Source organism: Perca flavescens, chromosome 14 (assembly GCF_004354835.1).
Source record: "Perca flavescens isolate YP-PL-M2 chromosome 14, PFLA_1.0, whole genome shotgun sequence".
Lineage (NCBI taxonomy): Eukaryota > Metazoa > Chordata > Actinopteri > Perciformes > Percidae > Perca > Perca flavescens.
The window spans coordinates 15771903-15789601 of record NC_041344.1 but is presented as its reverse complement, the minus strand read 5'-3'; the positions used below and the strand labels follow the sequence as shown (position 1 = coordinate 15789601).

Genomic DNA, 17699 nt, shown 5'->3' with positions numbered 1-17699 from the left:
CTGGTAATGACCCTGCAGATGAGTCCTGATATGGTTATCACTTAAGGCTACTTGGATAGTGTTTTAAAAAGGATGTGGTTTTGATGTATTGCCTTAAAGAATAATCTGCAAAAACTGCAAAGCCTCATTGTTGCAATTAGTACAACTCTCTAACCGACCTAATTTCAGACACATCGGTATGTTTGATGAATGCATTCCTCAAGAAAAATAGAGCCTATTTTATTTAGATCTTCCTGCACTTATGTTAAATAAATAATACTCAGTCACAATCCATGGATTTGTGTTTATTGGTTAAGATTCAATATAAGAGGTCCACTGTGAGGATGGGAAATTAGGTGTGGAAATTGGTTGTTATGTAAAATGTCCAAAAATACTGTATAATGCCATCGCAGTTTCCCAAAGCAAAAAGGTAAAGCCTTCAAATGTCTTGTTTTGTCCAATCAGCAGTCCAAAAGCCAAAGACATACAGTTAACAGACATTGAAGACAAAAAAAATGCTTTATAAAACAATACAGCACCAAGAGTACATTATCCTAAGTAACTTCTTACAGTGCTATGTCCAATGATGCAGATCAACAAAGGACTGAAGGTCTCTAAATCTGATCACTATTCAAACACATTCAATAGTGTGCAGACACCGAGACGTTGCCATTACAATTTTACATCAAATAATTCCCTACATTAAATATGATACACACACATTAAACTAAAGTTCCTGTACCAGGACAAGATTCCACACCTTTAAATATGCAGATTAATCACTCTTAACTGCTGTAAGAGAAGATGAATCCCTGCTTCTTTCAAAGTTGATGTGGTTTGAAGCGAAGCCCTGAGGGCATCAGCTCAAACTGTCTGCAGGGCTGTACCCTCTAAAGCCCAAAGCTGCTACTGCAGGATCATTTTACACAGAATCAGAAAACCAAGCTCAGCCCCATCGTGCAGAGAACAGGTGAGACAGTTAGCTGTATCTACATTAGAGTGGTTCTTTCAGATTTGGGAAGAAATGTCAAGCTGGACCAGAGGCAAGTTGGAAGAGTGTCATATCTTCCTTTGCTTGCTTCCTGATGTCTCTATGCTAAGGAGCAGCTGGCCAGGGTTACATGAATAAAATAACAGAACAGGCCAGACTGGCCATTCATAAATTACTCCATGCTTAATCCTTATTTTAAGTTTTTTTTTTTCTACAGTCCAAACAGACAAGTCCAAACAGTCCACATGGCCAGAAGCAAGCGCAACAAATCTGCAGAGGCTAGTGTCGCTATTCGATTTAATGAAAAAAAGGACATACATGTTAGTCATTTAAATCATAGTTTTAATTTGACGGGACGCCATAAAAAGTCTGCCCCTTATTACAGACAGACAAACACACACGAACGCTCACACTGACAGACACATGCATGCATGCACACAGAGTGAGGACAAAGACTACTTTGAAAAGTTACTCAGCCACCAGATGTTTTAGCCAGATCCCAGACTACAATACTAATGGAGTAGTACGTGTGTGTGTGTGTGTGTGTGTGTGTGCGCAAGAGAGAGCCCAATAGTTTTAACAGCGGCAAAAATGTATATAACCCAGGGTTAATATTGTGTGCACATTTACAAGAGCACAGAACTCAAAACACAAACTCACCCATCCAGGACATAAAGATCTAATGCTATACTGTATGAGTGCACGACATGTGCTAGATAAAAAGGCATGTTTGCCACAGGAACGCCACATCAAATGTTGGAACAAATCTTACTGTGACTGAGAAAGATCACCATAGCAAAAAAAATTTCAGTGTGTATTCACACTTGAAATTAAACTTAATTGCATTCTCTGAACAAGCAAATTAAGTATTTTGACATTGGTATCAGTGTGATCAAGCACACCCGACGCTAACAGTCTCTTTTTGGTCGGTACAGTAAGAATAAGAGAAACAGAGATTTAGAGATAAAGAAATGGAGTGAGGCAAAGCAACACATCCGTCAGCTAAGCAATTCAAGTGTGTGTGTGTGTGTGTGTTTATGTGTATGTGTATATGTGTGTGTATGTGTGTGTGTGTGTGTTGTGTGTGTGTGTGTGTGGGGGGGGTTTCTTTGTTTGACTGTTGACAGAACAGACAGTTAACCTTCAGCACAGAAACAATCAGTTTAATCATAACCAAACTGCCAATGAGACAGATTTGACCTCGACGGAAGGAGATAAGTGTTGCTAGACTGTAACAATAACTGATAGCCATGTCTGGAGATGAATGCTCTCCAATACTGCAGGCTAAACATGAGAAGTTGTGCATGTCTGATTCATTGCTGATATACAGCAGGAACGGATGCCATATTAATGAAATATATTGAACTACAAAGGCTTGCAATCCCCTGTGAACAGACAACATCCACATCAAAAAAATACTGCTTTAGTGATCCTGAAGAAAACTTCTGATTTGTCCTGATAGTAGCTTAGGGAAAGGTGATGTAAAATACAGTTCCCGTCTGTTGTACACATGATGTAACCTTTTGATAAATACCAATCTTTAACCTGTAAAAGTGGGAAACACGACAAAACAGGTGGATGTGTCGATTCACAGTGGGCAATTTTCCCACGTGCATGAAATCAAAAAACTTTCTTTCGTTCAGAATTAACTGACTGTGCCCTCACTTTGGAGTGAGACAACTTTTACCCGAGTAGCTTACTCGATAAAAAAAAAAAAAAAAAAAACACTTCTACTTGAGAAAGGTCTCGCTGAATTAAGCATACAGTACTTGAGGAAAATGGTTCAGTACTCTCTCCATCTGCGTGTCGCACAGTCTTTTCAGCTTCAACACAAAGAAACTTGCAACATGAATCACATTCAAATTCATGCCACTTATGCCACTGTCACATTTTTGGTAGATCATTTTCACTGTCTGTCTGTCTGCTGGGTGAAAACTGGAAGAAATTACAGATGGAGCCGAGCTCACGGGAAGACTTGAGCGCAGTATACTAATGTAATCATACAACACCACAAGTTTGAATGCATTTTCACAGCTTCATGTTACAATCACTCTTTGTATAGGCTACTGTTCTTTATCTCCTCATTGTACTATACTGTCTGATATACCACATATATACAATAACTTTATACATTGAAGTGACTAAACTGGCTTTTGAATGTTAGAAAACATTTAGAAAACCATCATCTCAAGTCTTAATTTATGTTCTGAAAAGAATACCAGAATTACTTTGAGATATTGTTCATTTATTTATTTATTTCTACTGCTGGTTTCTTTTCTCCCAAAACACTTGAAATGCATGCCATATGTACTTACATGTACATACTTTTTTCTTTTTTTTACTTTTTAATTTCTCAATACAAACAGAGTTAAAACAACTTCTTGAAACACTGTTAACAGCAACTTCCTAAATATAAAGACAAGTATATGGCGTGTAAAAAAAAGTCTTTAGGGGATACTATCCTGACATAGACTTCCAAAACTCCCTGTTGGTGTCCCTGTAGTTTGGCAACAAGCAGAGCTTAATAATACTGTACAAACTCGTGATAGGTAATAAAACTAAAAATAATCTCTGACAGATTCAAGCTGCATGTTTACTGTGATGGATTATCTTTTCAAGTCAAATTGGCTTTTCTGAAAGTAGCAAAACAAGCTCGAATATCCTCTTCTGTATACTGACACCACTTGGATTATTGTGAAAGAGAGAGGAAACTTAAGCAAATAGAACAAACAAAAGCTTCTGGCTACCGTGTTTACACTGACATTGGAGTATAAATTATAGGAAATAATCATGTCCAAAAGAAAAAAAAAAGATAAATGTAACTATGAGGTCCTGATGTGACAGCTGCAAGTATATTTGGCCCACTCCACAAACCACAACCTCATGAAATACTGTAGCTATAAGAAAAAGCAGTATTGGATCTCAATCAAATACATTATGCAAGGATTTAAAATTTAAAAAGGGCAACTCCCCAATTACTCATCTCAATTGTGAAATTGATTCCCCCCTTTATGATTTTTGCTGTGGGTTATTGTAATTCGACTTTACCTTTTAATGTAGAGCTCCATTTTCAAATGTGAAACCATTAAGGAGGAAGGTTTTATTGAGTATTGCCACAACAAGAGCTACAATGCCAGTGGAAAACATAAGTCAAACTAACTTGTAATGCACCACCCGAGTGTAAAATAGGCTGACAGACTTAGTCTCAATAAAAAACTATTTAGGTACTATCATCTTATAATGCAGAGCTAATGTAAATAATTCAGGGCCTCCAAACGTTTCTTATTAAGATCTCTGTGCCACCAACATTTAAAACACATGGAAGTCACATCAATGACCTAACACACTCTACTTTGTTTCAAGATAGACAACTGTTTATAGGAAAGCTACATGTTTCTCCTAATGGCATTCAATCATAAACATTTGAGCTTTTCCTTTGTGAAACCCTTCAAACCTGGAACAACACCTGTAGTATCGCTTGGAGAAAGGTGGAAGCAGAAGGCGAGCAGCAACTCAAAGGCACTCGTTTGGGACTTGGAAAATGTGGAACTTATCGCTGTATGATTAAAGCACAAAGTCATAATTGTCTAACAAACGGCGCATATGTGGAAACTGCCACTGTGTAGTAAACGTGACAAAATCTTTCCAAACAATACTCTCATATTGGAAACTGCGGCTCACTTGCTCACGGTTGAGCAAATGAGAATCGATTCATTTTCAATAAGATCTTCATTTACTTGAAAGTTAATTGAACTCAGGAACAAATCATCCACTGTGTTTTACATGAGATCCAAACTCACATGAAATGTGATTGATAACTAAACGTCTGGGTGCACAGGAAGCATGAGCGTGTTAAGTGCACTGCTGCTGAGTCAAAGCAGTCAGAGCTCGCAACTCATAACACATCACACAACAAACCGGCAGGTTTCTCAGACGAGCGAGCTTTCGTTAACTGGCTCAGGTGCCACAGTTACTGTATGTTGACTAAAAATTGGTTTCCAAATCTTTCTGGTACCACTAAATACATGACATGTCAATTTGGAAACAATGTCATCTACTGTATGTTTCAGAGACTGAACTGATAGTCGTAGAAAGAAAGTTACAAGGAGCGAGCAGGCGTTACGGCGTTACGGCGTTTGACCATACAACCTTTTGGTAACGGCACAGTCTCTACAACCACAAGACCATACTGCTGCCTGTGTCAGCACCTTCCACTGGTGCCTAAATCCGCTGAACCACCACGTTATCAGTCTCCACTGTATAGTGACAGAAGGATTATTTACTCTCTTGGATCAAAGGAAGAAAAATTGTCCCATATTTAGGATTTGTCTGTCCAAAAAAAAAAAACTACAAAACGGGGGGGGAAAAAAGAATAATTTCCCTCTAAACCAAGACCATGTGCTCATTATCTGAAGCAGGCCGTCTAAAAGACAGACTTAAAAGTCTAAAATAAAACCAAAGACATTAGAGACAAACTCAAGCCTAAACAAGGCTGTACTAACCACAGACAGAGAGTGGGGATGACATTTTGGGCATTTAGCAGACACTCTTTTCCAGAGTGACTTCCAGTAACTGCAACAGGAGAATAAGCTCAAATCCCTGTATCACCCATGTTACAAGCAGCTTAAAATAAAGCAATGAAAGAGGCAGAACAATGTGCCCAGACAGTCAAATAAGTTCAAAACAACTGTGTCTTTGAGATACGAGCAAAATAAGAGACTACTTCTGTGTAATATAGAAGTGCGATAGAAGTGCGAGCTACAGAGCTATGAGCCAAGAGAGCCAGAAGCCTTGCAAAAAGTTTTTTTTCTTTAAATAAACTATCCGTAACAAATTATGTTTCCCTTTATCTGAACTGCAGGCAGGTTGAGATGAATAATGGCTGATTGCTTTAATAGAAGCTATCTTTTACTGCTTATTGGAAAAAGTGAGAGTTAAGACAATGCACGTTCAGAAATAAATGGGATCAGAAATGAGAAATAAATGAGAGTTGTGCATCCACATAAAGAAAAATACTTAAAACTCTTGAGGAAAAGAACATCCTGTCCCCTCTGATCTATGTTTGAACACTATATGATCTGCTTTACTGCTAAGATCGCCGAAGCACAGATTTTATAATCACAGGAGCTTAATGGTGAGGTATGGAGATGTTAAGTAAATGTCAGCTGTGAACACATGTGCTATATTATTTGAGCAAAGCTTTCCAGACAATTATCTGACACATTAAAATACACACACACACACACACAAAAGTGAGAAGCAAAAGTTAAATAAAACAGTAAAATCAAAGCGTTTAAAAACAATTGCTCCTGGTGCCACTTCAATCACAATTAACAGTTAGGCTACTTGAACTGAACATTGCAAAATATCCAGCTCTTTTCTGTTATCTCCTCAAATCAGTCAGACAACTTGTTTTTCACTTTCTCACACTTATCTGTGGTGGGCAACAGGTCTGTGAATGAGATTATTTGCTAGCATGTTGATATGCCATCCGCCCACAGAATACCAGTTTACAGAACAGCAATAATAAGCCAAGATTAACTGAACTCAGTCGTCTGTTCCTCATGTCGAACATCAAAACAAGCTGAAACAGGGCACGACACTCTAAGAAAGGACACGCGTCAGTCCGGCCCAGAAGGAGAGAGACAGCAGCGACTGAGTGACTGAGGTTATGGCAGGAATTGTTAGTTAGCAATCTCCTCACTAATCACAGCTTTTAGCAGGTAAATAAATAAACTAAACTCACCCAAAACTCAGAGAGTATCATGTAGAGAAGGCAAAGTAAAAGTTTTACAGTTTTAGAAACTTATATCAATCCTGTAAATTAGTTTTTCTGTTGCTGTATGGGTTCTTATCTAGAGTATGTGAAGTTACTGATTTAACTGTGTAATGTTCACAGTCCCGTCAGGTTTCTACAACATCTCCAGATCGTGACCCGCTATTTGCAAAATAGTTTATAGCATTTATATCATATAGGCTACACTTTGGCTCCTTTTGTTTCATGCTTTCTTTGCCTATAATTTCAAATTGCAGGTAACTTTGTCTTTTTTCAAACACACCAATATTAAGCATTTTCCCAAAAAGAAAATAAACAAAAAGAAAACTCTTTTGTACCTTGATAATTATCAATTATAATGACTAGCATTACAAGTTTGAGAAAATTATGTCGCATAACAAACTTTCTCTTTCTTTCCAAACTCTTTTATGACCATGATGCTTTCTTTGAGGAAGTAAAATCACTCACATGTCCACCAATGAAATCACCAGATTTTTTTCCCCAGAAAAGCTGTTTGGACTGGGTTAAAATTTCCTTTTAAACTCATCTCAAACCGGCCTTTGTCCCTTGTAACACAGCACTACTTTAAAAAAAGACCAATGACAAATGCATGGCAGCCCACAAAATCACTACAGTTGTTCCTCATGTCTTACAGAACATCAAACCATCAATAAAACACAGGAGATGCATTCCAGCTAGTTGAACAGGACATTTCTGACTTCCCTCACTACACGTGTTCTCTCTCTCTGTTTCTGTCTCTCTCCCTCAAAACTTTCTCCCTTCCAAGTTCCACCGCAGAGACTTCACATATTGCAGCCATATGAGTAAGCCATGGCTGTCTCCACGGCATATACAGACACACACACACATAAAGGGAAAAGCGCTGTGCTCTCTCCCTCTCTGTCTCACACACACACACACACACACACACACACACACACACACACATAAGGGAAAGAGTTTTACAAGCAGAGGTTCTCTTTAGGAAGTCGTCAACTGTTTTGACGTTTAATAGCAGCTACGAACAAGGCCGTAAGATACAATAATATCCAGTGTCTGGAAAGAGGAACATTTTAAAATGTTACAGATCTTGGCTGACATTGCTAGATCACATTTTTACTCGTTTTAAAGAATCTTGTGAAAAGTTTGTAAAAGTTTATTAAAGGCGTATTACATGCATGACATCTATGGATATTAGTTGGACGTACAGATATTGATCGTTTCTAAGGGAAAAACGTTAACGGACAAGATGGACAGGACAGCAAAGTCTGGGAAATAGTTCCAACTAAATTAAAAGTTGATGTCAGTTCAAACTACGCACTTGATCCTGATTTACTTACAAAGCCAGATGGGCCATTGTGAGTATCAAACTATTGAATTGAAGTCATCCGTGTCAGGTTACAAAAAAGATAAAGCAGTAGAGGAACTTGATTACATCCATAGGAATTTGTGGAACTATAAAAAATTTAATATGACCACATTATGCATGCAAATGGTAAAACATTGTTTGAAAAAGTTACACATGAAGCTGCACATCAAGGAAGTTTACTGAATTTGTGTTGTAATATTGCAAAAAAAAGTTTCATAAATCATTTTGCTCATTTGTATTTTTGTCTATCTAGTGATCCCTAAACCAGCTTTAGAGATGCGTGTGTAACCTCTCCATACTGCTGTGGCCGAGAGTACAAAACTTGCAAAAGTTGTCCGAGAATCTTTTGTAACTTTTAAGGAAATGTTGGAACTTTAAGTGAGTGTTTAAGATATTAATATAAAATGCTGTCTTACTTTTAAAAGTGATTTTTTTGTTATCTAAATATCTGCTTGACACTGCAATGCCGTGAAGGTAAAGATGTAGATAGACATGCAGCCAGCAAAAGTTTGGCAACTTTACAAGGTTATCCAGTGAATAAATAAATTGATAAACCACTTAATAAAACACAAACTGCTAGCTTTTCAAACGACTGTGAACAAGTGTGGGGTCAGAGTAAAGTCTCAGGGGCCTGCTCTGCTGTTAAAAAAAATGACTGAGGTTATCTGTTGAATAAAAGTCGGTCCACACATAAGCAGTTCTTTAGGGGCCAGAATTGGAGAACTGTGAAGGACTATGTAAAAAGCTTCCTTGCAGTGTGTGCCTCATTGTACTGGCTTCACATACTCTGCTCTCCCCACAGAGTTGTCATGCCTACCCAGCTCCCTTATCTCAAAGGAACATCACAGTTTCTTACGACAGAGGGGGGGGACTTTTTCAAAGTTGAGTGGAAATCCAACTCGGACTTCCCGGCATCACTCATGAAAAGTTCAACAACAACAACAACAACAACAAATAAATAAATGCGCGTTATTTCTACTTCAGTTGATAGGAGAGGTTGTTTGTGGATCTTTTACGACAATTCACATCCACCATGCGCTCTCGAGCTTCCTAACAATGAAAGAGGTGCAACTAAACAGCGCCATATCGGCTGTAAACCACTTGACAAACACAATCTCTTTGATCCAGTGTCACTTCTTTTCCACTGTTAGCCCAATAAACTACAAGCATCTAAACGCGTTCATCTTTCAACATAAAGCTCTTTCCTCATTTTCTCTACGACGTGCGTCATTCGGATGACCAAGAAATCTGAACTTGAGTATCAAGTTTGCAGTCAGAATAGTAATGAAAAAGTTATCAATGAAAACACCCAGAAGTATCCCACAGTAGTTACACGACAGCTACATTGTAGGGACAAAATCACTCCAAGCCACCGGCGTCTAGCAACTCAAGTCAGGATGCCGCTTATCGTAAATAATGCCAGAAAACAAGAAACAAAACTTACAAAAAAAAACCACAAACCTACTTGAGGCGACTAAGTCACTCCACGTCCCCTTGCTGTTGGCTTCAAACTCAGTCTTAAATCAAAGCAGTAGCCGTCCCCAGTAGCCCCCAATTTGTATTTGTGTAGCGTTTGGGTGTCCTAACCTAAATGTAAATTGCCATGTGAATTCAAAGCGGTGCTGCTCTTTTCCTCTCTCTCATTCAGCAGATCCCTCTTTCCTTACCGACGCTGCTCAGGCCGTTAGTTACATAAGACGCAAACCGACTGCTGCCCGTCGTAAAACTACTAACGGCTAACAGAGCAATATTTTGTCTCCTAAACGCACCATTGATAGTCCTGGCGTCCTTTTAGGACGAACAAATTTCATCTTCCCACTTGTCCGAGAGCATGCAATTCGCAAACTACAACTCCAACCGTGCATCGTCGATACATTATTCCCCCCGTTTACAATGCCACTGCACCAACTAGTAGAAAGGGCTGTATGCATGGTGTGCATTTGTGTTGATAGTGTTTCTTTTGGTGCTGCTTACCTGTTGATCAAAATAAGCATTAGCCTCTTTTCTCTCAGTGTGTGTCTCTTTCAGCAGCCTGTTAAGATGGTGGCTGGCTGGCTGGCTGGCTGGTTGGCTGGTTCGTCTCTTTGTGGGGTTTTTGTTTGTTGATGATGTCGGACGGGGTGACAGTGTCTTGGCTGTCTCTTTTTTTCTTTGGTCTGAGAGGGAAAGAGAGATAGTTAAGGCTTCACGGCAACACATTAAACTAGGCTGATACCGACTGATTAGTGAGATTGGCTCTGGTATTGCAATATTCCGATGTTATAGTATGTTATTTAGCCGCCCAGAGCCCGGATTTGCTGGTCACAGCAAACCAAAGCAGAGTAGCTCGTTATCTGTTATTTTTTTGTTCAGACTAGTGTTATCGCTTTGCTGTGACAGGACCTCTCCGCCTGTCTCTCTGTACGCTGTGGGCATTACGTCAGAGGAGGAAGACATAGCAGCTCTATTAATATCAAGAAGCCACCCGAAGACTGACTCTTAAAGTGACACACACTATAATCTCACTTATTTACACAGTTAATACGAAACCAAATCAACTACTCCACTAAAATCAAGAACACTGACTCTTAAAGTGATACACAGTAATCTCACTTATTTATACAGTTAATACTAAACCAAATCAACTACTCCACTAAAATCAAGAACACTAACTCTTAAAGTGACACACACACTGTAATCTCACTTATTTATACAGTAATACTAAACCAAATCAACTACTCCAGTGGATTTCCAAAGTGGGGTACGGGGATCCCCAGGGGTCCTTTAGAGGGTTTCAGGGGGTTCACAGCTAAAAGGGAATTAGCTTTATTATTTTCACTATAACTCCATCCATAGGCAACACAATGAGAGAATGTCTTCTCGTATCCTCTCTCTGGTGTCAAGAGTTTTTTCAACTGACCGCTGCTCTCCCTGTGCTACCACAGATCTTCTTGTTTTGTTGCGTTGTTGAGAAGTAAGACACGGTAACTTTACTTGGGTTTTGAGCTACAGCACTGAAACTTACACTGTACATTTAGTAAACTGCAAATTTATTCGCTGCTCCAATAACCGACAGCTTGTCTGCTCTGAGCTCTTCCACCGTCACTCTCCCTCTCACGTAGACACAGAGCTATTCCTGAAGGAGCTTCCTTGGTCTTATAACACAAAGATAGCCTGCCAGAACTTCCTGTATGTGGTTCGAAAGTCCGAACCATCCAAAAAATGCTTTCACGCTAGAAACGACCCAAACCTTGGTTCAGTTTGATCCGCACCAAGTCTACCTCTTTTGGTCGGACCAAATTTTGCCTTTTTGGTCCGGACCGTGGTCCAGGGGAGGTTTCACACCTGTAATTTCAGTTCGGATCAAACTGAAAAGTCCGAAAGTCCGGACCAAACAAGGTAGTCGTCAAAGGGCCTTTATTTACACAATTATTACTAAACCAAATCAACTACTAAACTAAAAGTGACACACTGTAATCTCAATTATTTACGCTGTTAAACCAAATCCATTACTCCACTTAAATCAAGAACACTGACTGTTAAAGTGACACACACTTTAATATTTTATTTACACAGTTAATACTAAACCAAATCAACTACTACGCTAAAATCAGGCCCTGAGATCTGATCACTAAAACCACATTCGGAGGTGGTCTGAGCCACATGTGTCCACATTCTTACAGCAGTGAGAACAGCTATGTGTCCTGAGCCACATTAACGAACGCCTTCTCAACTGTGGGCGGAACTACGTAGCCTACTCATTCAACGTATTTCTCATGTCACAGAAGAGAGAGTATATTACTTCATTGAACAAAGACATTCACATTTATTTGACCATCTACAGTTTTCTACCATTTACTGTATAGTATATTTGCACTTAGCACTTGGATACTTTGTCTTGTGTTGTCTTCCCTTCGACCATGAATTTTTGGTGCTTTTTTCAGAATTTTTGGCTCTTTTTTTAATTCTTTTGACACCTTTTAAAACTTTTTCAATGTTTTCTTTTAAATTCATGGTCAATAAACCTAATTTATATGACATTATACCAAATTTTTGAGTTAAAAAGGCAGAAATTATAAATTATTTTTGACTAATAGTTCAGATCAAAAGATGTTGAGTGGATCACAGACTGGTTTACGTCAAAATTTAGTCAGAATACTGTTTTAAAACCGTTTAAACATGTTTTTCAAATGTTATAAATATTGAATAAAACACCCAAAACTCAATGAAAGTAATCATTAATTTTTACCTGGAAAGAACATTGTATGGGTTCCATACAATGTACATTCATGCATCCATGTTATATGTGGGCATTTTGGTCCAAAGAAACCCCTATTTCTGATATAAAAAAACGTTGAAAACGGGTCAAATTTGACCCGTGGACAACACAGGGTTAATGAATCCATAAAATGCAAATATCTTACTATAGTGTTAACAAGCTTTTTAAATAAATATATCTTTCACTGCTTCAAAATACATGGAAACTCATGTTAAGCTCTCATAGCAGGTCCACACTTATATCTTAAATGATAACCTCAGGCATTCTGATTTTAAAAGATGTGTTTAGTCTCTCCTTTACACTGTGAGATCAGACGGTGCATACATATTATTAACTCTTATTTTGTATCACTACCTATTTAACCAGAAAGCAAATGAAACCTGGGCCAGCATGATCAAAATCTCAATTGGTAAATGGATTTATGAAATGATAATTTGGCAGCAAGTGCATCTACTCGGAAGCTCTGCATATTCAGTAAAGGTAATGTTACAACTCTATCAATATCAGCTTGTATTGTCTTCTTTGATTTTATTCTCTATTTGATGTTATCCTTGTTAGGTTCTAAATGTAATGGCTAGAGCGAGTGACATAAATAATGAATATGCCCTTGTCAGCTCGGGATGAAAACCAGGCTGTTGGCTAAGTCTTTCACCCTTCCCTTCACAGTCCTTCTCCCATTGCCCCACGGGAAGGAAGGGACTGAGAACTTCTTTTTGAAACACTGCCCTTCAAAAGCCAAATGTAAGAATTTGTTGCTAACAAAGGCAATTCTGCAGCCTGCAGGCATACACACAGCTGGATCTACCACCTCCTGAGTGGTGCAGGTTTTGGATGGACCACCAGAGAAAAAGTCACATTGAAGAAATAATACACCTGCCACAAGTTTTGCACATAAAACCTCCCATTGAGTTCCTTTAGAAATTTCCCATTTTCTTGCCATACTTCATTATTTTTTTCATTTCTTCAACTATTTCTTCAAGAAAGAGATTGTTTACCCCTGTCCCATAGTTTCTTATTCTTATCTGCGGATAATATTGTCCTGTTGGTAAAGAAAATATCCATCTTGTGTTTTCTTCACCCAACAACAGGGGGTATATAAGATAATATACAATATAGTGCAGCAATCTTGCTTGTGATGACACCCACGTAACTTCTGTGATGTCACTGTCACTATACTGGGTTTGAATTGTTGGAGTTATATTGTCACGGTCCTCTTTTTTTGCACCTCCTCAATGTTGTATCTGAAAAATATGGATTCTACATCTGTTTTCAAGGTATTTTTGTTCCATCCCTCCATCACTTCTCTCTCCTTGATCTGCTGTTTCTGTCCATGGCTCTCATAGTCATAAAGGAGGACTGTCAAGGGAGCAAACTTGAAAGCAGCATCCATAGAATTTTAGCCTTTTGTGTGGTCATAAAGTGGCGGCTGTGGCTCAGTGGTAGAGTGGTTGCCTGCCAATTGGAAGGTTGGTGGTTCGATCCTTGGCCCTAGTCCCATGTCGAAGTGTCCTTGCAAGATGCTGAACCCCGAGTTGCCCCCGATGCTGCACATTGGAGTGTGACTGATTATCTGATGAGCAGGTGGCACCTTGTACAGCAGCCTCAGCCACAGCGTATGAATGTGTGTGAATGGTTCCTGTACAATGTTAAAGCGCTTTGAGTAGTTGTTGAGACTAGAAAAGTGCTATATAAGAACAGTCCGTTAAAGGGCATATCTTTTCAAATAGTCAAAACAAAGATGTATTTATAGTGATGTAATGAATCCTTACTAGTTTGGGGGCGTCATGTGAGGATTTACATGTTTCAGCTAGATACTCAACCACAGGAACAAAGGAGTCTGAGGAGGAAAAGTTATACAAATTCTTTATTGCTGTAGTACAATGATTTAAGGCTCAAATATCAGGTGAAATGGTGTTCAGAATTCACAGCAGCAATGGAAAAAACACTGCATATATTTTGACAACAACAAGGTCAAGTAAAAAAAAAAAAAAAAAAAAAAGATTCTTTGGCTCTGCTGTCTGAAAAACAAATAGAGAAAGTCCTCTGCAGCCTTAGATCAATGCAGTTTTCATCTTTATTGCCAAGCTTTGGATGTAGCTGACCTCAATCAGGGAATACAAAGAGGACGATGAATGAGTGTGTATACACACACAACAGCAAACCATAGCCCAGTAATCAGCAATACGTGTAATCCCTGTGAGAACAAGAGCTTTTGAGTCAGCATATATAGAGAATTGCATTTCGTTATTTTGTAAGCATTAAATACTTTTTGTTTCTCAAGTTTGTACACAAACTTTCAAACTGAGTAAAGGCTTGAAAAACTGTTTATACAAAAACATCAGATGTACAAAATACAAGAAGTATGTGAAAGTTTATTGACTGAAGTAGTAGATGGTTCGACAGAGAACGAAAAACAATATTCAACAAAGAATAATCTTGTGGAGACTATTTACCTACCTGCTGCTGTTATCTTAAAAACTGATAAAATCAGCTGGAAGTTTGCACTGCCCAGTCAGTTTCATAAAATAAAACAGACAGTAAAATATAAATCAAAAGGCATACTGTTTTTTTCTGTTAAATTATGTAAAATTATGATCATGTCCACAAAACAAAGTAAAACTTAAATAAAACTACAGTGACACTGTGACAGACTTCAAGTTTGTTCCCCATTGTTTAATGGCCCAGTGTGATCGTCCTTTGAAATGTAATGCTTAATGCTCCTTTATATCTTTTCTTTGATACTCTATAATTTAAATGGAGAGAAGGACAGAGACACAAAACTAGACTGGCTAACAGACTGATACTGTTTATAACAGGTGTTTAATGAACTGGTATGACCTTCTCTATATTAAATAATAAACACCTCTCAAGTGTTTTAATATGTAATATATGATGCTTTTTGGTTCTTTGTTTCTGTTCTGTCTGTCTGTCTGTCTGTCTATCTATGTTTCTTACACATTGTTAACATATTTATTTTTCTCTTTCCCCACTAGTTTGTCTGGAGACAGCTTGCTGATTTTTTCCAGTTGGTCAGTGTGGCTCACTGGCAGACGCATGTCTTGTAGGGCACTTACTCAAACAAAGAGGTTCCTTCAGCCACTTTTCTTTGCAACTGCCTAGTGACTTTCAAAACATCTTTAATTTTATTTTTGAAATATGTTAAGCTACTTTTTCCACATTAGATCCATTGTTTGTTGTCAAACATATAACCAGTTCATACTTCTGTTTGCCAAGGTAAATTCATTACTGTTTTTAAAAAAAAAATATTATACCCATGACCCTTAGATTCCCACCGGCATGAAAAAACACTGTTTATTCAAGACCTTATTAACTAAGTCTAACAATGATATGAATCTTTCACCCTGGCAAGAGAAAACAGCAAGCTGAAGAATGATGGAAAAACATTTAAGTAGACGTTTAAGGAATACAACAATAGAATCTTTTTAGGGTTTTATTTACTGTGTGGTTAAAATGTTTTTAGTCCAAGTAACAAGCCATCCTTCAATGTAGCCTATTAGAAAGCCTTAAACTCATTAGAAATAGTGATACAAAGTTTTTGAACAGTGACAATATTCCTTTAAATTATCAATCATTTCAATATAAATCAATTAAGAGTTAGAAAAGATAGAAAAACTCCATTATAATCATCATAAATTCCTTCATTGCAGAGAGAAATAGAGGGATTGGAAAGTCCAGTTACACTACTATCAGCCAGACTGCAACTTTTTAACCAAGCCTTCCTGAGGCAAGATTCACTTTCATGTTCAATTTTTGCCAAGTTCTTTATCTGCAAGCTGAGTTGGAAACACAAGGCAGAGGGTTTAGGCTGAAGAAATGATGACTATTCCCTGTGGTGGTCCAGCTAAGAGATTGTTGCCAGTATCATGACCACAACCATCATGATCAGTGGAAGGAATGAGCCAAAAACCCCATGGTTACAATTTCTATGTAATTGTGCCTTATCACCACAGAAAAAGAAAGGAATTACGTGTTTAAGGTCTTTCTTTTGCTCTGTTCTTTACCCCTGTGGGGATGAAATAAGCCAGTTTGCTAGACAAAAACATATAAAGAAAAAGAGATTTTAAAATTACAGCTGAATTTGCCATAACGTTAGCATGATATGAAGGACAAAAACTAGGGAGTCTCTCAAAATCAGAGTGGTTATCTCTGATGGGTTTGACCTTGGAAGATGCAGGAAGATCGCTATCTTGATGTCAACTGACTTTAGGTGAAGTAGGCTAGTTCTGATGAGATTATATCATCTGTGAACACAGAGCCTGAGCTACAGAAAAGTCAGCCTTTACTAAGAGTGATGGGCTGTAGCTGTTTCTACAGAATATCCAAAGGCGTTATTTCATTATCTCTCTATAACTGCATAGTGTCCATCTTGGTTGAAAAAGCTTTAACAAGAAATTTAGAGAGTCTAGTGGGGAAACCTTGTTGCTACTCTTTTGGGAAAAGACCATGCGGTAAAGGTGGCCAGTGATTAGACAATATTTTTGGAGGATGTGAATATTCTCTATGAGATTGAGACATGAATGATCTGCTGGAGGATGTCAAGAACACACAAGACACTATCTGACATAATGCTTGATATGTTGTGGTATAGGCAAACTGAGTTGTGAAAAATATAATGATAGTTGCATCATACTGTAAGTGTGGTACTTAGCTAGAGGTGCAGCCCTGTAATGACTTTTCATTCTACTCATTACCGAAGACTGCAGCCAGGGGTGTCGGACTAAGGGTAGAAATGGGACTGAGTACCCATTATGCTATGCTAGAATGAATAATTGTGGATGCAGGGAGGGGCCCATAGAGAATGCCTTTCTACAGGGCCCAGAATTTTGTGCTACGCCCCTGACTGCACTGTAGCCTTATGTAAAGAGCAGCTCCTATAATGTTGAATGCCATCATTCTGATTAGGTGTTCATGCAAATACATGCCAATTCAATTGCAGAAATGAGTCATGAAGCATTTACAGCACTGCTGAAAGATGATGCCTATAATTAGAGTTACAATGTGTGACTTTGCACCCTACCATGTGCTTTTAAGACAGATCTGAAGCTGCAGAGGAATATCACCAATCATTGTCAGCTTCTCACAGCATCACAGATGTGCCCTCCTCAAGTGGAGATGAGAGGAGAGGAAAAACATTTGGATTATTTACCTGGGTCAGCATAACACCGGAAAAAGTGACCAAGAGGGCTGATTCATCTGTGCAGCCTGCCCACACTCAATATGGCTTCTATCAATGACTGTGTGGTGTGAGAGGTTGATAAAGAGGAAATCACACCCAAGGTCGGTGAAATGTTAGACCTTGTGTCTT

The 17699-nt window shown here is 38.4% G+C and overlaps 1 protein-coding gene across 3 annotated transcripts in view; it reads right to left on the bottom strand.

The window, feature by feature from the left end:
* trps1 (trichorhinophalangeal syndrome I) overlaps nt 1-10502 on the bottom strand; it is a 127316-nt gene extending 116814 nt beyond the window's left edge. The window contains exon 1 of one of the 3 annotated variants that reach the window (XM_028597122.1): nt 10090-10502. The gene's annotated coding sequence lies outside the window, so the exon portion shown is untranslated. Of the gene's footprint in view, nt 1-9576; nt 9792-10089 lie in introns of those variants that run through there. The other 2 variants (XM_028597123.1, XM_028597124.1) reach the window with 2 other exon arrangements.
* Nucleotides 10503-17699: the final 7197 nt, after the last annotated feature.